Source organism: Nomascus leucogenys, unplaced genomic scaffold, assembly GCF_006542625.1.
Source record: "Nomascus leucogenys isolate Asia unplaced genomic scaffold, Asia_NLE_v1 000505F_334614_qpd_obj, whole genome shotgun sequence".
NCBI classification, from domain to species: domain Eukaryota; kingdom Metazoa; phylum Chordata; class Mammalia; order Primates; family Hylobatidae; genus Nomascus; species Nomascus leucogenys.
In genome coordinates this window covers 56,735-82,411 of record NW_022095884.1, presented here as the reverse complement: position 1 = coordinate 82,411, position 25,677 = coordinate 56,735, and the positions used below count along the sequence as shown (strand labels likewise).

The 25,677-nt window shown below is 44.7% G+C and overlaps 3 pseudogenes; all 3 read right to left on the bottom strand.

Moving 5' to 3' along the window:
• Positions 1 to 10,160: 10,160 nt before the first annotated feature.
• On the bottom strand, positions 10,161 to 10,535 carry LOC100581253 (annotated as a pseudogene).
• Positions 10,536 to 17,452: 6,917 nt separating this feature from the next.
• LOC115833745 lies at positions 17,453 to 17,874 on the bottom strand (annotated as a pseudogene).
• A 6,945-nt stretch (positions 17,875 to 24,819) lies between these two features.
• Positions 24,820 to 25,212, bottom strand: LOC100598681 (annotated as a pseudogene).
• Between the last annotated feature and the right edge of the window lie 465 nt (positions 25,213 to 25,677).

The following is a 25,677-nucleotide window of genomic DNA, read 5'->3' as shown; positions in this document are numbered from 1 at the left end:
AGAGCCTTTGCATTGCGCTCTGGCTTTGCATCCTTGCAGCTGATTCATTCTCAAGATTTTATAGCACCCAGCTGGAGCAAAGTCTACGTGTCATAATAGAACTCTACTTTAGTTCCTCCATCCTTTCTTCTCCCAGTCCAGGTATCCAGACCACCCCACTCCACCACACATCTCCCTGCCCACAGGAGGCTTTTGTCTCACCAAAGGTACTTCTTAGTTTGGGCCTGTTAACCAGTCAAATCCTGCTTTCTGAGTAACTCTCTATATAGTAATATATATTATTAACTAAAGAACATGCATTATCAGATTTTCTAATTTTTCTCTAATGTCACTTTTCTATTCCAGGATCCCACACTACATTGAGTCATCATGTCTCCTACGGCTCCTCTTAGCTTTGACAATTTCTTACACTTTTCTTGTTTTATATGACCTTGAGTTTTGAGGTTTACTGGTTGGGTGTTTTGTACAATGTCCCTCAATTCGAATTTGGCTGAGGTTTTTCTCATAGTTAACCTAGGGTTATGAAAGTGCCATTCTCAACAGAACACATCAAGAGTTTATGCTAACAACTTATCTCTGATGCCATAAACCTTTATCACCTGACAAGACAGGCTTGTCCACTGTAAAGTTACTTTGTTACTCCCCCATTCCCATTCTGTACTCTTTGGAAGCAGGTTACTACATGTAGCCCTACAGACACATAAGGAGTACAGAGTTATACTCTATCACCTTGAGGAGGGAGCAGCTACATAGATTATTTGGAATTCCCTGTATAGTAGATCTATTCTACATTTCTTTACTTATTCAATTATTTATTTGTGTCAGTATACAATCATGGATATTTATTTATACTTTGTTTTGTTTTTTGTTTTGGGTTTTTTTTTTTAAGACGGAGTCTCATGCTGTCGCCCAGGCTGGAGTGCAGCGGCTCCATCTCGGCTCACTGCAGCCTCCACCTCCAAGGTTCGAGCGATTCTCCTGCCTCAGCTTCCTGAGTAGCTGGGATTACAGGCACGTATTTATGCTTTGGGTTGTAATCTATTACTACATTATTTAACATACTATTATAAGCTTTGGCAATTGGAAACTTTTTCAGTTGTCTCGTGCATCTCTTTGACATACCATGTCATCTTTTAAAGCACTTCCATAGTTTCTGACATTAGAAGATGCTCCTGGCTCATCACGTGTATTCCAGAACCAGCCCTAAAATTAGCTATTTTTGCAAGAAACCCTGGTTCCTTTTACTGGTGAATGGCATTAAAAACTACTATGTGGGTGCTGGCAGTACTCATTGCTAGTGGGAAGCCATTGCTCTTAGGTTTCCTAGGTGAGCAGGGCTAGGAAATAGATGTGTGTTTGCCAACCTTTGCATACACATTGTTTAGAATTATTTCTCCACATAGCCATCACTCTCTACATTAAGCTAAACATGAAATCATACTGATGTTTCCAACTTAATTCAGAAAAATGAGGCTCATTCTAGCTTTCTCCCTATGCTTATGTGTGTTAATATAAAAGCTTTAGACAAATTAAATGTAAAAGAATTTATCTGAGCAAGGAATAATTCATGAATTGGACTCCAAACAAGTACAATACTTATATACAGTTTAATAGTTTAATTTGTCGTTAGTCTTACAGTCATCTTCAAAGTTTTTTTTTTTTTTTTTTCTGAGATGAAGTCTATCTCCCAGGCTGGAGCACAGTGGCGTGATCTTGGCTCACTGCAAGCTCCTCACCCCGGGTTCACGCCCTTCTCCTCCCTCAGCCTCCTGAGTAGACGGGACTACAGGCATCCGCCACCACAGCCGGCTAATTTTTTGTGTGTGTATTTTTAGTAGAGACAGGATTTCACAGTGTTCACCAGGATGGTCTCCATCTCCTGACGTCGTGATCCGCCCACCTTGGCCTCCCAACGTGCTGGGATTACAGGCATGAGCAACCGCGCCCGGCCAAGTTAATTTTTTTTAGAATACATATATTAGGCCATTCTCACACTGCTATGAAGAAATACCTGAAGCTGGGTAATTTATAAAGGAAAGAGATTTAATTGACTCACAGTTCCACATGGCTGGGGAGGCCTCAGAAAACTTACAATCATGGCAGAAGGCAAAGGAGAAGCAGTCACCCTCCTCACAGGGCAGGAGGACGGAGTGAGTGCAAGTAGAGGAAATGCCAGACGCTTATAAAACCATCAGTTCTCGCGAGACTCACTTACTATCACAAGAACAGCCTGAGGGAGACCACCCTCATGATCTAATTACCTCCACCTGGTCCATCCCTTGACGTGTTGGGATTATGGGGATTACAATTCAAGATGAGATTTTGGGTGGGGACACAACCAAACATCAATACATAATTTTTTTTCTTTTCTTTTTTAATTTCAGTAGTTTTGGGGGAACAGGGAGTTTTCAGAAGAGAATTCAGAGAGCACTGCTCTGCAGTTTTGGCAAGGAGCTTTTATAGGTTGAACACAGAAGTAAAGCACAGAGATAGTTTGATTGGTTGAAGCTGCCTTATTTGGATGTGCTCTGGTCAGTTGGCTGCCTGTGATTGGCCAAAGCTTGACTTCTTGTGATTGGCTGAGACCTGGGTATCTCTTACAAAACGTATACTCCTAAGTTAGGTCGTGGTTTGTTATTTGGAACTCAATGTACAGAGGCAGCCTCAGGCCAATGGCTTTGTGCCTATTTTATTTAACGTGTTAACTCCATTCCAACAGTAAAAAACCTAGCTCCCATCATCCACCATCCATTTATTTATTCGTTTAATCTTAGTAGACATATACAGAGTTTTCATAATTGTGAAGTCACACACCTATAAGAAATAACTTTATCAACTAGAGTACAATAATTACCTAGCTTAATAGTTTGTCATTAGTCTTAAAGTCATTCCAAAGTTATTTTTTTAGATACATAACTTTTTTCTTTGATTTTTTAAAAATTTCAATAGTTTTTGGGGAACAGGTTGTTTTTTGTTACATGGATAAGTGGTTATTTCTGAGATGTTGGTGCACCTGTCACTTGAGCCGTGTACACTGTACCCAATGACTGAAGTTAATTAAATCAGCATTTCTTTATCCCTACCCTCTTCAGTGAGGTTATTTCATACATTTATAATATGATCAGATTATTTAGTTACAGTCTGCATTCCATTCTGGATTTCCTGACCTTCTGGTTGATTTTTTTTAATTGTGCCTACATTACAGTAAATTCTTTGCACTATAAAGTTATATGGGATTTGACAAGTTAATAATGTCATGTATCCACCACTACAGTCCTGTACAGAATGGTTTATGGTATAGGCTTGAAAAAAATCCCCTGTGCTTTACCTAATGAACCCATCTTCCTCCCCAAAACTCTGCCTATCACTGATTTGGCTTCTACAGTTTTTTTTTTCTATTCCAGAATGTAATATAAATGGAATGATATGGTATGTAGCTTTCTAAGACTAACATTCTTGCACTTAGCAATGCTCATTTACGATTCATTCATATCTTTACATGGCTTGATAGTGCACTTCTATTGCTGAATAGTATTCCATGGCATGGAGGTACCACGATTGTTTCTCCATTCGCCTTTTGAAGGACTTCTTGATTCCTCACAGCTTTTGGTAAACATGAATAGGACTGCTATGAACATTCACGTGCAGGCTTTTGTGTGAGCATAATTTTTCAAATCCGTTGGGTGAATACCTAGAAGCACAAATGTTAAGTCATGTGGTAAGTCTATGTTTAGCTTTATATCAACCTTTGAATTATTGATGTATACCAAGTTATGCAAATGTCTTTTAGCATAATGTGCTTTATGAATTTTTGTCACCACTCAAAAAAAGCTTTCTAGTAAACAATACGAAAATTGGGAGAAAATTAGCTCAACAATTACTGTAGGGCAGCATTTCAAAGGCTGGATTCTATTGGGGAGGGGGGCAGAGGAGGAGAAGTGTTCAAAGGCACGAAAAGAGAATGTAGACAGAAAATTTCAGCTAAGTTGTAAATGTGAAAGGAGGATTTGAGAAAACAGAAGTCGGCAATGGAAGAAATATGTTTCATACCTGAATGTGGTCACTGAAATGTATCCTAGAAAGGAGTAAAAGAGAGTCTATTAAAAATCAGTGTTGAAGATGAAAAGAAGTATGAGCGAATAGAGACACAAAGCATGTGACAAGGGAGAGAAATAAACAGCAGGGCTGAGGAAACCATGAGTCTTTTGAGCTGGAGGCACATCAAGATTGGGCGATGCAGCCTGGAATCACCAGAAGGATGTGTATTTGGGGGTGACCCATGTCCCTGAGAATAAGCCTCTCAGCAATCTCCATCTCTTTGATTGACAAGAGTCTTCAATGAACATACTCAAGACCTGGTCCTTCACCTCTTTTGATGGTGTCCTTTTTAGAGGAAAGCTGAGCAATTCGACTGCTCTCTGCTTCTCCTTGCACTCCATCCACATGGCATATGTAAGGGCATGTTACAAAAGCTATAAATGTCATAAAATGAAAAGAGTCAAGAAAAGTTACATTATAATCCAATCCTTAATGCAGAAATAAAACGTTTAAAATGTAATTTGGTGTGGCTCCTGTTTCTTCTAAGAGCATGTGAATGAATGGTGACTGAGTGTGTGGTTACTGAAATAATCAAATAATCACATGAAGTAAATAAGGTCAGGAAATGCTTCATCCACAGATGATCTGTCATTGCTGTAACCATCACACACAGAGAGAAGCATGCTTCCCTAGACCTTGCTTCATTCCTTTACTTCATACTCTATGAGGGAATCCCTTGGCTGGCACCTCCCCATCTCCTTCCCATATAATTGTAGAACTTTCTAGCTTGGGTCCAACTTTTCTTGCAGTTGTACTTGTAAGCTTTGTACTTTATGCTTCTAGAGACTAGACCCTAGACAGTATCTGCTTGGAATAGTGGAGCTAGCTAGCTGAAACTTTATTTAGGCATATGCTAATTACTTGTGAGGGCAAAGGCAGGCAGTGAGGATGTTAAGCTTATCACAAAACAGTAAATATTGGAAAATAGTCAAGTACAGTCACTTTATTTGTTAGATATCTTGTCACCACTTTACCAGCACCAGTCAGAGACCACATTTCTCTAGGAAGTCTCCAGATGTACATTATGAGATAGACTTTAAGAATAGTAGTGAAGCTCCAGGTAAAACCTCATTGTCGTTAACGTGTAATACAATCAGCCATGAAAGCTGTCAAAGCGTTCTGGAGAGGTACCACTTTCTACAGATTTCTCTCTTGAGAGCTGTGGCTATGTGATATTATATATTGAGAAGATTTCGTATGCGATTTTTAAAAAGTCAGGAAACAAGAGGATGCTGGCAAGGCTGTGAAGATGTAGAAACAATTTTACAATATCTGTGAGAGTGTAAATCAGTTCAACCATTGTGGAAGACAGTGTGGCGATTCCTCAAGGATCTAGAACCAGAAATACCATTGGACCCAGCTATCTCATTACCGGGTATATACCCAAAGGATTATAATTCATCCTACTATAAGGACACATGCACAGGTATGTTCATTGCGGCACAGTTTACAAGAGCAAAGGACCTGGAACCAACCCAAAGGCCCATCGGTGAAGGACTGGATAAAGAACATGTGTGGTATATACACCAGGGAATGCTATGCAGTCATAAAAAAGAATGAGTTGGTGCTCTTTGCGGTGACGTGGATGACCCTGGGGACCATCATTCTCAGCAAACTAACACAGGAACGGAAAACCAAACACCACATGTTCTCACTCATAAGCGGGAGTTGATCAATGAGAACACATGGACAGAGAAAGTGGAACGTCACACACCGTGGCCTGTCACGGAGTGGGAGGCAAGGGAAAGGAGAGCATAAGGACAAACACCCAAGTCACGTGGGGCTGAAAGCCAAGACGGCGGGTTGATTGGTGCAGCAAACCGCTATGGCCCATGCATACCTTGGTAAGAAACCTGCACGTTCGTCACAAGTGTCCCATAACTTACAGGAAAAAACAAACAAAAAATGCGTAGGGACACTGAACCCTCACAGCTAATCCAAATTTCCTCTCTGAGAAAATAACGCTGTGTTCCCGCTCCTGAGCTGACCTCTGAGACCTTGATGGAACGTGTTTCAGTCTTCAGCAGTTCAGCCTTACTCAGACCCCACTCAATGTATTGAGTTCCACGAGGGGCAAGAGAAATGTTCTAAGCTTGTGTGGTCACCTCAGCACTGCTCTGCAGAGCTGTCTACACCCGGCTGCTTGGCCAGTTCTCTTTTCCTCTAGTTCTCAAAGGCCAGACCTGCCACATCTGCCAGAATACAGCTTCCAAACTGCTCCATGCCATGGAAAAGGAATGAGCTGAGAGCAATCTAAAGACTGGGAGATATGAGTCTCTTGGACCTTACTTTTTTGGGAGTTCAAGCACTTTGATTCCTGGGGAGCCCTCCCAGTCTCCATCAGTTCTGCCAGAACCTGTACCCTCCTTGTGTCTCTAAGACACACTGGTCTAACTTGTTGTACGCTTTACAAGAAAGTTGGTAAAATAAAAGGAAAGCCGAAGAAGGCCAGAATATGGAGGTATGAAACGGAATTTCCCCATTCTTGGTAAGGTTTAGAAATTTGTGTAATACTCAAAGGCAGATCCTATGTACAATAAGCCTATTTAACAGCAAAAGCTGAGGGTATGAGGAAATACAACTATATTGTATGGGGGTTATTTTGCTTCAGGAAGAAAGAGTACATGTTATTCTGCATTCAATATTAGAGCAGAACAATGGGGACTTTTGGAATCTTTTGGCTTATACTCTGTGATTCAGGGGGCACATGGCAGAGGTAAACAGACTGAAATGGCACCACGGATATCTGGAGCTGTGCTGGGAACGTTCATGGTGATTCCGTAATAAATCTCACGTCTTTATTCTATAATGAAAAATTACTCATTTGCATCATAAAGATACAGCAGAGTATGTACAAGTAGAGTATGGAATAACTTTGTCACTCGCGATGAACCTACTTGGTCCGCTATTTTAATAACTTCTCCCATGTCTCCGTACTCAGGTGTGATTTTCGGAGTGGATCATCGGTAGAACGAATCAAATCAGGAACACTGTAAAGCAATGTTTGGAACTGAATTTCAGTGTCTCTGGAAGCACTGGCGATATCACCGTGTGTAGCAAACCTGAAGTATCAATAGGCTGTCTCCATGCCTTTTAAACGACATATAGGTTCATTACAAATGGCGGCGTGAGGAAAGGTGGTTTTGGAACTGGCTGCTCTCTAGACTGATACGATGCATCTATACTACGTTTACATTCTAAAACCGGAAAGGATCACTTGCTGTCATAAAGCACAGTAGGCAGGAATAAGAGAAGAGTCAACTGAGAGAAAAAAATGCTTTGTGATGTAATTTTTATTTCTGCAGTTTGGAAAAGCGTTTAACTGTCTTTGTGATGACTCACAAAACTACATATGAGCATGAAGAATACACAGGACAACAACTAGGAAACATTTCTGGAGGCTTCACTTACTGAAACCCAGACATAAGCATACAAGCTAAGACACGGCCACAGCAGGCTTCAGCATGAAACCGCAGAAATCTCCCAGAAAGGGCTTCCCTCTCCGAATGCAGCTTCCCGTCCACAGGATGCTCAAGGCCCAGGCACCTTTCTTCTTCCAACTAGAAAGACATACAAAAATGCCTCAACATGACCTCGGAGGCCCAAACATTTAGCCAAGGCTACTATGAAACAATCTGCTGTCTTCATCCAGGTAAGGGCCACTTGAGGTTTGAAGACACTAAGATCGTGGGTAAATCCAGGGTAGACTGAGAGGCAGAAGCTCCAGCCAACGCAGTCCTGTCACTGGAAGACGAATGCAGTACTCATGCCTGCACAAACAGACCCCTCCCTCTGGCCTTGGGCCTAGAACATGATTTTTTGGTAGTTGCTGTTGGGGAAGAGGCCCTTGGGCTTTCACCTGCGAACAGCCTCCCTTAAATGCTTGGGCTGCAGTGGGGGCGTTTCTCCCCACATCTCACACACGTCCAGCGCCTCTTCCAGCACCTCTCCGACGAAGACCTTGGCTATTCCAGCCATGGCAATGGCCACGTTCTCAGGCACCGATCTGCCAGTGATAGACTGCATCAGACCTGCAACGCGTGCTTTTGGGAAAGCTGACCGGCGAAACACTTCGTAGCGGGCCAGCTGCTCCTCAGACATGGCAGACGGCAGGGTTGCCATCCTCTGAGCCTCCTCCGCATCCACGGTGGGCTTCCTGTCCTTCTTTCCTTTGGTGTCTCTTTTCCGTCTTGCGGCTGCAGGAGGAGCTGAGGCTGAGGCTTCATTGTCACCTTCTGTGAGGTCCGTGACATCCTGACTGCTGAGCTCACCTTCCGACCCCTGGGTTCTTCCAAGTTCCCATCTAGGTCCTCAGGGAGCCCATCCTTTTTGCTGCCCTTCAGACCTTGGGGCATGGCGAACATCTCAGCAGACACACCTGTTTGCCTGCCTGTCTCCATGGGTGAGATTCAGGTCTGCTCCGTGACAGCAGCTGTAGCAGGAGAAGTTACAGCTGGGGTGGTTTCATTATGGATCTGAAGTGAGATTTTGAGAAACATTTTTTTTTTTTTTTTTGATTTATGGATCATGTTTATTAAGCGGCACACGAAAAGTTAAGTTTCATAAACAATAACATTCAGTGATCTACTTAAATCCAACTGTAATCCTTACTTTAAACTAAGGGCAGTAATAATTTTATACATAGAGTAAATACACACAAAACCTGGGTATCCCGAACTACAAACGTGGTTTCCACAGCCACCTATGGTTTCGTCAAGGACACATTTCCACAACGAACAAGTACTTACCAATATGTTAATAAAACACTAACCCAAACGCTTACCCTGCCATCAGCTTTTTAAGCAATGCCATTCCTGCTACTGAAAGCATTTATTTTTAGAAGCTTGAATCTGATCTGGGAAAACGGGTTCTCCTAAAACTTTAACAGGATGTTATAAATCCAAAAAGATTTTAAATCAGAAAGCCTTCCAACACAGCGTTATGTATTGTGAAAGCAATGTGAAACTCGCTTTCCTTTGTTTGTTTGTTTGTTTGCATGTTTGTTTGTTTTTGAGACGGAGTCTCGCTCTGCCGCCCGGGCTGGGGGCAGTGCTGCGATCTCCGCTCACTGCAAGCTCCGCCTCCCGGGTTTACGCCATTCTCCGGCCTCAGCCTCCCGAGTAGCTGGGACTACAGGCACCTGCCACTGCGCCCGGCTAATTTTTTGTATTTTTAGTAGAGACGGCATCTCACCGTGCTAGCCAGGATGGTCTCCATCCCCTGACTTCGTGATCCGCCCGCCTCGGCCTCCCAAAGTGCTGGGATTACAGGCATGAGCCACCACGCCCGGCCTAGTTCATTCTCTTTAATAATGAACTAGACAACCAACTAGTTGCCGTCTAAAAACTTCTGAATTCATGAAGTACAAGTCTGAGCTGTCAAGTCAAAAATGACATTTAGATTTCACATATTAAATAGCTACAGTAGGCCAGGCGCTTTGGCTCACGCCTGCAATCCCACCACCGTGGGAGGCCGTGGCAGGCGGATCACGAGGTTAAGAGATCAAAACCATCCTGGCCAACATGGCGAAACCCCGTCACCACCAAAAATACAAAAACTTAGCCAGGCATGGTGGCAGGGGCCTGCACTTCCCAGCCACTCGAGAGGCCGAGGAAGGAGAATCACCCGAACCCGGGAGGCGGAGCCCGCAGTGAGCCGAGGTCACGCCACCGCACCCCAGCCTGGAGATGCAGCGACACTCCGTCTCAAAAAAGCTACAGTATAGCTTACAAGGTTACAAGGGCATAAACCTACCTAACACACAAATGCTACTTTATCCTTTGGATAGTCAAAAGTCAGAAGGAACGACACGGTTTGCAAGGTACTTTGACTTATGTGTGGTCATTAAAACCCAGTAAGTGATTCAAGTATGGTAATACAAAGGCAGGCCATTACATGCACCAATATCACTCTAAAATCAAAGGCATAAAAATAAAGGCTGAAAACTTTGTGTTTCTCCATCTTTCGTTTACATGGCTAGATATCAGAACCTTACTTTAGAAAATAACCAACTATTATATATGGTTTCCCCAGATGGTAATTTTCAGAAACTACAAAAATTGTCAAGATCCATAATCTGCTTCATCAAACGCTTTTCTAGCTCGTTTCAATTCTTCATTCATAGTAAGCAAGTCTTTAACCCTGGCAAACTTCCTTGGGTCCTTGCGAATCAAGAAGACGATATCTTCAACTTGTACTCGACCTTGTCTTCCAACTGACATTGCCTTGTGAGTCATTTCAGTGATAAACTTTATGACAAGATCTTCAAGAATATCCACTGACTCAGTATAAGGGTTCTGGTCATCCCCAAAGCCATACATCATACATCGCAATTCTTCAGAAAAAAGTCTCTTTCTTTTACCCTGTCCACCTTCTGCACCTCCTCCAATCTCTTCATTTCCTTCCTCAAAGGTGGGGTCTTCCTCCTCGTCTGCCATCCCACTGGCCTGCCAACCCACAGCCGAGAAACTTTCAGAGATGTTGGCTGCTATGTTTCTGGCGAGCCTTAGTTTAGCCACCGCTGGACACAGCTCCCTGCCTCCCCTTCCCACACACAAACACACACACTGGTTTTTCTCACTTCCACAATATGGAGAAACTTGTGGATGGAGAGTATATTAGTTTTAGATCAATGCAGAATAAATTCTCACAAATTTTGGATATTGAAAACAAACCCCAGCTCACAGGTCAGAAGTTCTACTGGGCCAAGTGACTGGCTCCTGCTCAGAGTCACACGAGGGACCTCCAGGATGGGTCTGTCTGTGTGGTCGATGCCTTCACTTGAGAAGGGTCTGGCTTCGATCTGATTCGAGTTGGTGGCAGAATTCAATGCCTCAGGTATGTGAAACCCAGGCCCACTTGTTTGTTCTGCCAGCTGCCGGGAGGACGCTCTGAGCTCTTACAGGTGTTGCCCAGGTCTGGGCCGTGCAGCTCCCTGGGTCTGCACATCCAGGGCTGAGGAATCACCCACAGGGGAATGGAATCTCAGGGAGGTTCAGTCCCTTATAAAGAGCTCAGATGATTCAATTAGACCCAGCCCTTAACAGCTATCGTTTCAGGGTATTCCTAATCTAATCAGGGGTTTGGGCGGGCTCCTCAATTCAAGGTTCCGCCCACACCCAAGGGAGGGGCAGAGGCAGGGCTAGGCTCTGGGGGGGTGGGGGAGCGGGAAATGCCGGGGGCATTTCAGAATTCTGGATTCCTCGCAGAATCGCAAAGTTCACATTTCACGACAATAAAGAAAACGTTGAGAGTAAAAGTGAGACCTTTTATGAAGTTGCACATTAGAAAACTTAAACGTCTGAGAAAAAAATCTCGAACTCATAGGGAAACAAGTGGTTTATCAGATACTCTGAAAATAGACTGGGCTGGGTGAGGGGAATATGAAAATATTATTTCAATTGTATCGTGTTGTATTGTATTGCATTTTATGTATTTATTTTTGAGACAGAGTCTCGCTCTGTCCCCCAGGCTGGATTGCAGTGGCCTGATGTCAGCTCACTGCAACCTCTGCCTCCTGGGCCCGAGCAACTCTCCTGACTCAGCCTCCAGAGTAGCTGGGACTAACTGTGCGCGCCACGACGCCAGGAGAAATTTGTATTCTTTAAAGTAGAGAGGAGGTTTCACCATTTTGGCCAGGCAAAGCCGCAGCCTGGCAGGCGCCACGAAGACGCTGGCCACTGCAGCCGCCGGCAAAAGGGCGCCGCCTACAGGAGGGATCAAGAGCCTCACCGCTACAGGCCTGGCACTGCGCAAAATCAGAAAGTAGCCGAAGTCCACGCAGCTGCACCTCCTCAAGCTGCCCTTCCATCGCCTGATGCGCAGCATCGCGCAGGACATCATCCTGGATGTGCGCTTCCAGAGCGCGGCCACAGGCGCCCTACAGGAGCCCAGTGAGGCTTCCCTTGTGCAACTCTTTGAAGACAGCTAGCTGTGTGCCATCCATAAAAGCCCTGCCCGCTTCTCCCCCATATATGCGTATTAGCGCTCTGCTTTGTACCCTCTTCCAGAGGAAACACAAATCCATCAATTGATCATTTAAGCCTTTCTAGCTTGGGTACAACTTTTCGTGTAGTTGTACTTATAAGCTCTGTACTTTATACTTCTAGAGACTAGACCCTAGACAGTATCTGCTTGGAATAGTGGAGCTAGCAGCTTCAACTTTATTTAGGCATACGCTAATTACTTGTGAGGGCAAAGGCAGGCATGAGGATGTTAAGCTTATCCAAACAGTAAATTTGGAAAATAGTCAAGTACAGTCACTTTATTTGTTAGATATCTTGTCACCACTTTACCAGCGCCAGTCAGAGACCACATTTCTCTAGGAAGTCTCCAATGTACATTATGAGATAGACTTTAAGAATAGTCGTGAAGCTCCAGGTAAAACCTCATTGTCGTTACGTGTAATACATCAGCCATGAAAGCTGTCAAAGCTTTCTCCTGGAGAGGTACCACTTTCTACAGATTTCTTTCTTCAGAGCTGTGGCTATGTGATATTATATATTGAGAAGATTTCGTATGCGATTTTTAAAAGTCAGGAAACAACAGATGCTGGCAAGGCTGTGAAGATACAGAAACACTTTTACAGTGTCTGTGAGAGTGTAAATCAGTTCAACCATTGTGGAAGACAGTGCGGCAATTCCTCAAGGATCTAGAACCAGAAATACCATTGGACCCAGCTATCTCATTACCCGGTATATACCCAAAGGATTATAATTCATCCTACTATAAGGACACATGCACAGCTATGTTCATTGCGGCACAGTTTACAAGAGCAAAGGACCTGGAACCAACCCAAAGGCCCATCGGTGAAGGACTGGATAAAGAACATGTGTGGTATATACACCAGGGAATGCTATGCAGTCATAAAAAAGAATGAGTTGGTGCTCTTTGCGGTGACGTGGATGACCCTGGGGACCATCATTCTCAGCAAACTAACACAGGAACGGAAAACCAAACACCACATGTTCTCACTCATAATCGGGAGTTGATCAATGAGAACACATGGACAGAGAAAGTGGAACGTCACACACCGTGGCCTGTCACGGAGTGGGAGGCAAGGGAAAGGAGAGCATAAGGACAAACACCCAACTCACGTGGGGCTGAAAGCCAAGATGGCGGGTTGATTGGTGCAGCAAACCGCTATGGCCCATGCATACCTTGCTAAGAAACCTGCACGTTCGTCACAAGTGTCCCATAACTTACAGGAAAAAACAAACAAAAAATGCGTAGGGACACTGAACCCTCACAGCTAATCCAAATTTCCTCTCTGAGAAAATAACGCTGTGTTCCCGCTCCTGAGCTGACCTCTGAGACCTTGATGGAACGTGTTTCAGTCTTCAGCAGTTCAGCCTTACTCAGACCCCACTCAATGTATTGAGTTCCACGAGGGGCAAGAGAAATGTTCTAAGCTTGTGTGTGGAGTCACCGTCAGCACTGCTCTATGCAGATGCTTGTCTACACCGCGGGCTGCTTGGGCCAGGTTCTCTTTTCCTCTAGTGTTCTCAAAGGGCCAGACCTGCCACATCTGCCAGAATACAGCTTCCAAAACTGCTCCATGCCATGGAAAAGGAATGAGCTGAGAGCAATCTAAAGACTGGGAGATATTGAGTCTCTTGGACCTTACCATTTTGGGAGTTCAAGCACTTTGATTCCTGGGGAGCCCTCCAGTCTCCATCAGTTCTGCCAAGAACCTGTACCCTCCTTGTGTCTCTAAGACACACTGGTCTAACTTGTTGTACGCTTTTACAAGAAAGTTGGTAAAATAAAAGGAAAGCCGAAGAAGGCCAGAATATGGAGGTATGAAACGGAATTTACCGATTCCTGGTAAGGTTTAGAAATTTGTGTAATACTCAAAGGCAGATCCTATGTACAATATGTCCTATTTTAACAGCAAAAGCTGAGGCAATGTGGAAATACAACTATATTGTATGGGGATTTATTTTGCTTCAGGAAGAAAGAGTACATGTTATTCTGCATTCAATATTAGAGCAGAGCAATGGGGACTTTTGGAATTTTCTGGCTTATACTCTGTGATTCAGGGGGCACATGGCAGAGGTAAACAGACTGAAATGGCACCACGGATAACTGGGAGCTGTGATGGGAACGTTCATGGTGATTCCGTAATAAATCTCACGTCTTTATTCTATAATGAAAAATTACTCATTTGCATCATAAAGATACAGCAGAGTATGTACAAGTAGAGTATGGAATAACTTTGTCACTCGCGATGAACCTACTTGGTCCGATATTTTAATAACTTCTCCCATGTCTCCGTACCAGGTTTGATTTTCGGAGTGGATCATCGGTAGAATGAATAAAATCAGGAATACCGTAAAGCAATGTTTGGAACTGAATTTCAGTGTCTCTGGAAGCACTGGCGATATCACCGTGTGTAGCAAACCTGAAGTATCAATAGGCTGTCTCCATGCCTTTTAAACGACATATAGGTTCATTACAAATGGCGGCGTGAGGAAAGGTGGTTTTGGAACTGGCTGCTCTCTAGACTGATACGATGCATCTATACTACGTTACATTCTAAAACCGGAAAGGATCACTTGCTGTCATAAAGCACAGTAGGCAGGAATAAGAGAAGGTCAACTGAGAGAAAAAAATGCTTCGTGATGTAATTTTTATTTCTGCAGTTTGGAAAAGCGTTTAACTGTCTTTGTGATGACTCACAAAACTACATATGAGCATGAAGAATACACAGGACAACAACTGGAAACATTTCTGGAGGCTTCACTTACTGAAACCCAGACATAAGCATACAAGCTAAGACACGGCCACAGCAGGCTTCAGCATGAAACCGCAGAAATCTCCCGGAAAGGGCTTCCCTCTCCGAATGCAGCTTCCCGTCCACAGGATGCTCAAGGCCCAGGCACCTTTCTTCTTCCAACTAGAAAGACATACAAAAATGCCTCAACATGACCTCGGAGGCCCAAACATTTAGCCAAGGCTACTATGAAACAATCTGCTGTCTTCATCCAGGTAAGGGCACTTGAGGTTTGAAGACACTAAGATCGTGGGTAAATCCAGGGTAGACTGAGAGGCAGAAGCTCCAGCCAACGCAGTCCTGTCACTGGAAGACGAATGCAGTACTCATGCCTGCACAAACAGACCCCTCCCTCTGGCCTTGGGCCTAGAACATGATTTTTTGGTAGTCGCTGTTGGGGAAGAGGCCCTTGGGCTTTACCTGCGAACAGCCTCCCTTAAATGCTTGGGCTGCAGTGGGGGCGTTTCTCCCCACATCTCACACACGTCCAGCGCCTCTTCCAGCACCTCTCCGACGAAGACCTTGGCTATTCCAGCCATGGCAATGGCCACGTTCTCAGGCACCGATCTGCCAGTGATAGACTGCATCAGACCTGCAACGCGTGCTTTTGGGAAAGCTGACCGGCGAAACACTTCGTAGCGGGCCAGCTGCTCCTCAGACATGGCAGACGGCAGGGTTGCCATCCTCTGAGCCTCCTCCGCATCCACGGTGGGCTTCCTGTCCTTCTTTCCTTTGGTATCTCTTTTCCGTCTTTTGGCTGCAGGAGGAGCTGAGGCTGAGGCTTCATTGTCACCTTCTGTGAGGTCCGTGACATCCTGACTGCTGAGCTCACCTTCCGACCCCTGGGTTCTTCCAAGTTCCCATCTAGGTCCTCAGGGAGCCCATCCTTTTGCTGCCCTTCAGACCTTGGGGCATGGCGAACATCTCAGCAGACACACCTGTTTGCCTGCCTGTCTCCATGGGTGAGATTCAGGTCTGCTCCGTGACAGCAGCTGTAGCAGGAGAAGTTACAGCTGGGGTGGTTTCATTATGGATCTGAAGTGAGATTTTCAGAGCCTTTTTTTTTTTTTTTTGATATATAGATCATGTTTATTAAGCGGCACACGAAAAGTTAAGTTTCATAAACAATAACATTCAGTGATCTACTTAAATCCAACTGTAATCCTTACTTTAAACTAAGGGCATAATAATTTTATACATAGAGTAAATACACACAAAACCTGGGTATCCCGAACTACAAACGTGGTTTCCACAGCCACCTATGGTTTAGTCAAGGACACATTTCCACAACGAACAAGTACTTACAAATATGTTAATAAAACACTAACCCAAACGCTTACCCTGCCATCAGCTTTTTAAGCAATGCCATTCCTGCTACTGAAAGCATTTATTTTTAGAAGCTTGAATCTGATCTGGGAAAACGGGTTCTCCTAAAACTTTAACAGGATGTTATAAATCCAAAAAGATTTTAAATCGAAAAGCCTTCCAACACAGCATTATGTATTGTGAAAGCAATGTGAAACTGCTTTCCTTTGTTTTTTGGTTTGTGTTTGTTTGTTTTTGAGACGGAGTCTCGCTCTGCCGCCCGGGCTGGGGCAGTGCTGCGATCTCGCTCACTGCAAGCTCCGCCTCCCGGGTTTACGCCATTCTCCGGCCTCAGCCTCCCGAGTAGCTGGGACTACAGGCACCTGCCACTGCGCCCGGCTAATTTTTTGTATTTTTAGTAGAGACGGGTTCACCGTGTTAGCCAGGATGGTCTCGATCTCCTGACTTCGTGATCCGCCCGCCTCGGCCTCCCAAAGTGCTGGGATTACAGGCATGAGCCACCACGCCCGGCTAGTTCATTCTCTTTAATAATGAACTAGACATAAACTAGTTGGTCTAAAAATTCTGAATACATGAAGTACAAGTCTGAGCTGTCAAGTCAAAATGCATTTAGATTTCACATATTAAATAGCTACAGTAGGCCAGGCGCGTGGCTCACGCCTGCAATCCCACCACCTGGGAGGCCGGGCAGGCGGATCACGAGGTTAGAGATCAAAACCATCCTGGCCAACATGGCGAAACCCCGTCACCACCAAAAATACAAAAAGTTAGCCAGGCATGGTGGCAGGGCCTGCACTTCCCAGGAAACCGAGAGGCCGAGGAAGGAGAATCACCCGAACCCGGGAGGCGGAGCCCGCAGTGAGCCGAGCTCACGCCACCGCACCCCAGCCTGGAGACACAGCGAGACTCCGTCTCAAAAAAAAAAAAAAAAGAAAAAAAAAGCTGCAGTATAGCTTACAAGGTTACAAGGGCATAAACATACCTAACACACAAATACTAATTTATCCTTTAGATAGTCAAAAGTCAGAAGGAACGACACGGTTTGCAAGGTTCTTTGACTTATGTGTGGTCATTAAAACCCAGTAATTCAAGTATGGTAATACAAAGGCAGGCAATGACATGCACCAATATCATTCTAAAATCAAAGGCATAAAAATAAAGGCTGAAAACTTTGTGTTTCTCCATCTTTCGTTTACATGGCTAGATATCAGAGCCTTACTTTAGAAAATATACAATTATTATATCTGGTTTCCCCAGATGGTAATTTTCAGAAACTACAAAAAGTGTCAAGATCCATAATTTGCTTCATCAAATGCTTTTCTAGCTCGTTTCAATTCTTCATTCATAGTAAGCAAGTCTTTAACCCTGGCAAACTTCCTTGGGTCCTTTCGCATCAAGAAGACGATATCTTCAACTTGTACTCGACCTTGTCTTCCAATTGACATTGCCTTGTGAGTCATTTCAGTGATAAACTTGATGACAAGATCTTCAAGAATATCCACTGACTCAGTATAAGGATTCTGGTCATCCCCAAAGCCATACATCATACATCGCAATTCTTTAGAAAACAGTCTCTTTCTTTTACCCTGTCCACCTTCTGCACCTCCTCCAATTTCTTCATTTCCTTCCTCAAAGGTGGGGTCTTCTTCCTCATCTGCCATCCCACTGGCCGCAACCCACAGCCCAGAAACTTTCAAGATTTGGCTGCTATGTTTCTGGCGAGCCTAGTTTAGCCACAGTGGACACAGCTCCCTGCCTCCCCTTCCCACACACAAACACACACACTGGTTTTTCTCACTTCCACAATATGGAGAAACTTGTGGATGGAGAGTTTATTAGTTTTAGATCAATGCAGAATAAATTCTCACCAATTTTGGATATTGAAAACAAACCCCAGCTCACAGGTCAGAAGTTCTACTAGGCCAAGTCACTGCCTCCTGCTCAGAGTCACAAGAGGGACCTCCAGGATGGGTCTGTCTGTGTGGTCATTGCCTTCACCTGAGAAGGGTCTGGCTTCGATCTGATTCGAGTTCGTGGCAGAATTCAATGCCTCAGGTATGTGAAACCCAGGCCCACTTGTTTGTTCTGCCAGCTGCCGGGAGGATGCTCTGAGCTCTTTCAGGTGGTGCCCAGGTCTGGGGCGTGCAGCTCCCTGGGTCTGCAGCTCCAGGGCTGAGGAATCGCCCACAGGGGAATGGAATCTCAGGGAGTTTCAGTCCCTTCTAAAGGGCTCAGATGATTGAATCAGACCCAGCCCTTAACAGCTATTGTTTCAGGGTATTCCTAATCTAATCAGGGGTTTGGGCAGGCTCCTCAATTCAAGGTTCCTTCCACACCCAAGGGAGGGGCAGAGGCAGGGCTAGGCTCTGGGGGGGCGGGAAATGCCAGGGGCATTTCAAAATTCTGGATTCCTCACAGAATCGCAAAGTTCACATTTCACAACAATAAAGAGAACATTGAGAGTAAAAGTGAGACCTTTTATGAAGTTGCACATTAGAAAACTTACACGTCTGAGAAAAAAATCTCAAACTCATAGGGAAACAAGTGGTTTATCACATACTCTGAAAATAGACTGGGCTGGGTGAGGGGAATATGAAAATACTATTTCAATTGTATTGTATTGTATTGTATTGCATTTTATTACTTAACTTTTGAGACAGAGTCTCGCTCTGTCCCCCAGGCTGGATTGCAGTGGCCTGATGTCAGCTCACTGCAGCCTCTGCCCCCTGGGCCCAAGCAAATCTCCTGACTCAGCCTCCACAGTAGCTGGGAACAACTGTGCGCGCCACCACGCCAGGAGAAATTTGTATTCTTTAAAGTAGAGAGGAGGTTTCGCCATTTTGGCCAGGCAAAGCCACAGCCTGGCAGGCGCCACGAAGACCCTGGCCACTGCAGCCGCCGGCAAAAGGGCGCCGCCTACAGGAGGGATCAAGAAGACTCACCGCTACAGGCCTGGCACTGCGCAAAATCAGAAAGTACCAGAAGTCAACGTAGCTGCACGCCCTCAAGCTGCGCGTCCAGCACCTGATGCGCAAGATGGCGCAGGACATCATCCTGGACGTGCGCTTCCACAGCACGGCCATTGGCGCCCTACAGGAGCCCAGTGAGGCTTCCCTGGTGCACCTCTATGAAAACATCTAGCAGTGTGTCATCCATAAAAGCGCTGCCCTCTTGTCCCCTATATATGTGTGTTAGTGCTCTGCTTTATACCCTCTTCCAGAGGAAACACAAATCCATCAATTGATGATTTAAGCCTTTCTAGCTTGGGTACAACTTTTCGTGTAGTTGTACTTGTAAGCTCTGTACTTTATACTTCTAGAGACTAGACCCTAGACAGTATCTGCTTGGAATTGTGGAGCTAGCTAGCTTCAACTTTATTTAGGCATATGCTAACTACTTGTGAGGGCAAAGGCAGTCAGTGAGGTTGTTAAGCTGACCCCGAAATAGTAAGTTTTGGAAAATAGTCAAGTACAGTCACTTTATTTGGTAGATATCTTGTCAACACCTTACCAGCGCCAGTCAGAGACCACATTTTCCTAGGCAGTCTCCAAATGTACATTATGAGATAGACTTTAAGAATAGTAGTGAAGCTCCAGGAAAAACCTCGTTGTCCTTAACGTGTAATACAACCAGCCACGAAAGCAGTCAAAACGTTCTCCTGATAAGATAACACTCTCTATAGATTCCTTTCTTGAGAGCTGCGGCTATGTGATATTATATATTGAGAAGATTTCGTCTGCGATTATTAAAAAGTCAGGAAACAACAGATGCTGGCAAGGCTGTGAAGATACAGAAACACTTTTACAATGTCTGTGAGAGTGTAAATCAGTTCAACCATTGTGGAAGTCCGTGTGGTGATTCCTCAAGCATCTAGAACGAGAAATACCATTGGACCCAGCTATCTCATTACCGGGTATAAACCCAAAGTGTTATAATTCATCCCACTATAAGGACACATGCACAGGTATGTTCATTGCGGAACAGTTTACAAGAGCAAAGGACCTGGAACCAACCCAAATGCCCATCAGTGATAGACTGGATAAAGAATATGTGTGGTATATACACCAGGGAATACTATGCGCCATAAAAAAGGATGAGTTTGTGTTGTTTGCGGTGATATGGATGACCCTGGGGCCATCATTCTCAGCAAACTAACACAGGAGCGGAAAACCAAACACCACATGTTCCCACTCATAAGTGGGAGTTGATCAATGAGAACACATGGACAGAGAAAGTGGAACGTCACACACCGTGGCCTTTCACAGGTTGGGAGGCAAGGGAATGGAGAGCATTAGGACAAACACCCAACGCATGTGGGGCTTAAAGCCTAGACGGTGGGTTGGTTGGTGCAGCAAACCGCTATGGCACATGTCTACCTTGGTAAGAAACCTGCACGTTCTGCACAAGTATCCCGTAACTTACAGGAAAAAAGAAAAAAATGCGTAGGGACACTGAACCCTCTCAGCTAATCCAATTTTCCTCTCTGAGAAAACAACGCTGTGTTCCTGCTCCTGAGCTGACCTCTGAGACCTTGATGGGAACTTGTTTCAGTCTTCAGAAGTTCAGCCTTACTCAGAACCCACTCAATGTATTGAGTTTTATGAGGGGCAAGAGAAATGTTCTAAGCTTCTGTGTGGAGTCACCATCAGCACTGCTCTCTGCAGATGCTTGTCTACACCGCAGGCTGCTTGGGCCAGGTTCTCTTTTCCTCTCATGTTCTGAAAGGGCCAGACCTGCCACAACTGCCAGAATACAGCTTCAAAGACTGCTCCATGCCATGGAAAAAGAATGAGCTGAGAGCATTCTAAAGACTGGTAAATAATGAGTCTCTAGGACCTTACTTCTTTTCAGAGCTCAAGCACTTTAATTTCTGAGGGAGCCCTCCCATCTCCATCAGTTCTGCCAAGAACCTGTACCCTCCTTGTGTCTCTAAGACACACTGGTCTGACTTGTTGTATGCCTTTACAAGAAAGTTGGTAAAATAGAAGGAAAGCTGAAGAAGACCAGAATACGGAGGTATGAAACGGAATTTCCCCGTTCTTGGTAAAGTTTAGAGATTTGTGTTTGACTCAAAGGCAGATTCTATGTACAATAAGTCCTATTTTAACAGCAAAAGCTGAGGGTATGAGGAAATACAACTAAAGTGTATGGGGGTTTATTTTGCTCCAGGTAGAAAGACTACATGTTATTCTGCATTCGGTATTAGAGCAGAACAATGGGGTCTTTTGGAAACTTTTGGCTTCTACCCTGTGATTCAGGGGGCACATGGCAAAGGTAAACAGACTGAAATGGCACCACGGATATCTGTGAGCTGTGCTGGGAAGGTTCTCGGTGATTCCGTAATAAATCTCCGGTCTTTATTCCATGAAGAAAAACTACTCATTCGCATCACAAAGGTACAGCAGAGTATGTCCAAGTAGAGTTCGGAATAGCTTTGTCACTCGTGAGGAACCTACTTGGTCCGATATTTTAATATCTTCTCCCATGTGTCTGTACTCAGGTTTGATTTTCTGAGTGGATCATCGGTAGAATGAATAAAATCAGGAATTCTTTAAGCAGTGTTTTGAACTAAATTTCAGTGTCTCTGGAAGAACTGGCCACATCACCGTGTGTAGCAAACATGAAGTATCAATAGGCTGTCTCTATGCCTTTTAAACTACATATAAGTTCATGACAAATGGCGGCGTGAGGAAAGGTGATTTTGGAATTGGTTGCTCTCTAGTCTTTTACAATGCATCTATACTATATTACATTCTAAAACAGTAAAGGATCACTTGCTGACGTAAAGCACTGTAGGCAGGAATAGGAGAAGGTTCAACTGAGAGAAAAAAATGCTTTGTGATGTAATTTTTATTTCTGCCCTTTGGAAAAGAGTTTAACTGTTTTTGTGATGACTCACCAAAATACATAAGGGCATGAAAAATACCCAGGACAACATTTGGGAAACATTTCTGGCGGCTTCACTTAGGGAAAACCAGACATCAACGTTCAAGCAAAGACACGGCAACAGCAGGCTTCAGCAAGAAAGCGTACAAAAGTCCTGGAAAGGGCTCGCCTCTCTGAATGCAGCTTCTTGTCCACAGGATGCTCAAGGCCCAGGCACCTTTATTCTTCCAACTAGAAAGACATACAAAAATGCCTCAACATGACCTCGGAGGCCCGAACATTTAGCCAAGGCTACTATGAAACAATCTGCTGTCTTCATCCAGGTAAGGGCAGCTTGACGTTTTAAGACACTAAGATCGTGGGTCAATCCTGGGTAGACTGAGAGGCGGAAGCTCCAGCAAATGCAGTCCTGTCACTGAAAGACGAATGCAGTACTTATGCCTGCACCAACAGACCCTTCCCTCTGGCCTTAGGCCTAGAACATGATTTTTTGGTAGTTGCAGTTGGAGAAGAGGCCCTGCGAACAGCTTCCCTTAAATGCTTGGGCTGCAGTGGGGGCTTTTCTCCCCACATCTCACACACATCCAGGGCCTCTTCCAGCACCTCTCCGACGAAGACCTTGGCTCTTCCAGCCATGGCAATAGCCACGTTCTCAGGCACCGATCTGCCAGTGATAGACTGCATCAGAGCTGCAATGCGTGCTTTTGCGAAAGCTGACCGGCGACACACTTCGTAGCGGGCCAGCTGCTCCTCAGACATGGCAGACAGCAGGGTTGCCATCCTCTGAGCCTCCTCCGCATCCACGGTGGGCTTCCTCTGGTATCTCTTTCTTTGGTATCTCTTTTCCCTCTTTTGGCTGCAGAAGGAGCTGAGGCTGAGGCTTCATTGTCACCTTCTGTGAGGTCCGTGACATCATGACTGCTGAGCACACCTTCCTGACCCCTGGGTTCTTCCAAGTTCCCATCTAGGTCCTCAGGGAGCCCATCCTGGTTGCTGCCCTTCAGACCTTGGGGCATGGCGAACATCTCAGCAGACACACCTGTTTGCCTCCCTGTCTCCATGGCTGAGATTCAGGTCTGCTCCGTGACAGCAGCTGTAGCAGCAGAAGTTACAGCTGGGGTGGTTTGATTATGGATCCGAAGTGAGATTTTGAGAACCTTTCTTTTTTTTTTTTTTTTGATTTATAGATCATGTTTATTAAGCGGCACTCAAAAAGTTAAGTTTCATAAACAATAACATTCAGTGATCTACTTAAATCCAACTGTAATCCTTACTTTAAACTAAGGGCAATAACAATTTTATCCATAGAGTAAATAGACACAAAACCTGGGTATCCCGAACTACAAAGATGGTTTCCACAGCCACCTATGGTTTTAGTCAAGGACACATTTCCACGACGAACAGTACTTACAAATATGTTAATAAAACACTAACCCAAACGCTTACACTGCCATCAGCTTTTTAAGCAATGCCATTCCTGCTACTGAAAGCATTTATTTTCAGGAGCTTGAATCTGATCTAGGAAAACGGGTTCTCCTAAAACTTTAACAGGATGTTATAAATCCAAAAAGATTTTAAATCAAAAAGCCTTCCAACACCGCATCATGTATTGTGAAAGCAATGTGAAACTTGCTTTCTATTTTTTTGGTTGTTTGTTTGTTTTGAGACGGAGTCTCGCTCTGACGCCCAGGCTGGATTGCAGTGCTGCGATCTCGGCTCACTGCAAGCCTCGCCTTCCGGGTTTACGCCATTCTCCAGCCTCAGCCTCCGGAGTAGCTGGGACTACAGGCACCCGCCACTGCGCCCGGCTAATTTTTTGTATTTTTAGTAGAGACGGGGTTTCACCGTGTTAGCCAGGATGGTCTCGATCTCCTGATTTCGTGATCCGCCCGCCTGGGGCTCCCAAAGTGCTGGGATTACAGGCATGAGCCACCACGCCCAGCCTAGTTCATTCTCTTTAATAATGAACTAGACAGTAAACTAGTTGTCTAAAAATTTCTGAATACACGAAGTACAAGTCTGAGCTGTCAAGTCAAGAATGCCATTTAGATTTCACATATTAAATAGCTACAGTAGGCCAGGCGCGGTGGCTCACGCCTGCAGTCCCAGCACCCTGGGAGGCCGAGGCAGGCGGATCACGAGGTTCAGAGATCGAAACCATCCTGGCCAACATGGCGAAACCCCGTCACCACCAACAATACAAAAAGTTAGCCAGGCATGGTGGCAGGCGCCTGCACTTCCCAGGAACCCGAGATGCCGAGGAAGGAGAATCACGCGAACCCAGGAGGCGGAGCCCACAGTGAGCCGAGCTCACGCCACTGCACCCCAGCCTGGCGACACAGCGAGACTCCGTCTCAAAAGAAAAAAAAGAAAAGAAAAAAACAAAGCTACAGTATAGCTTACAAGGTTACAAGAGCATAAACATACCTAACACACAAATACTACTTTATCCTTTAGATAGTCTAAAGTCAGAAGGAACGACACGGTTTGCAAGGTACTTTGACTTGTGTGTGGTCATTAAAACCCAGTAAGTAATTCAAGTATGGTAATACAAAGGCAGGCAATGACATGCACCAATATCACTCTCAAATCAAAGGCATAAAAATAAAGGCTGTAAACCTTGTGTTTCTCCATCTTTCATTCACATGGCTAGATATCAGAGCCTTACTTTAGAAAATATACAATTATTATATCTGGTTTCCCCAGATGGTAATTTTCAGAAACTACAAAATGTGTCAAGATCCATAATTGGCCTCATCAAATGCTTTTCTAGCTCGTTTCAATTCTTCATTCATAGTAGGCAAGTCTTTAACCCTGGCAAACTTCCTTGGGTCCTTTCGAATCAACAAGACGATATCTTCAACTTGTACTCGACCTTGTCTTCCAATTGACATTGCCTTGTGAGTCATTTCAGTGATAAACTTGATGACAAGATCTTCAAGAATATCCACTGACTCAGTATAAGGATTCTGGTCATCCCCAAAGCCATACATCATACATCGCAATTCTTTAGAAAACAGTCTCTTTCTTTCACCCTGTCCACCTTCTGCACCTCCTCCAATTTCTTCATTTCCTTCCTCAAAGGTGGGGTCTTCTTCCTCATCTGCCATCCCACTGGCCCGGCAACCCACAGCCCAGAAACTTTCAAAGATTTTGGCTGCTATGTTTCTGGCGAGCCACAGTTTAGCCAAAAGTGGACACAGCTCCCTGCCTCCCCTTCCCACACACAAACACACACACTGGTTTTTCTCACTTCCACAATATGGAGAAACTTGTGGATGGAGAGTTTATTAGTTTTAGATCAATGCAGAATAAATTCTCACCAATTTTGGATATTGAAAACAAACCCCAGCTCACAGGTCAGAAGTTCTACTAGGCCAAGCGACTGCCTCCTGCTCAGAGTCACACGAGGGACCTCCAGGATGGGTCTGTCTGTGTGGTCGTTCCCTTAACCTGAGAAGGGTCTGGCTTCGATCTGATTCGAGTTCATGGCAGAATTCAATGCCTCAGGTATGTGAAACCCAGGCCCACTTGTTTGTTCTGCCAGCTGCCGGGAGGATGCTCTGAGCTCTTACAGGTGTTGCCCAGGTCTG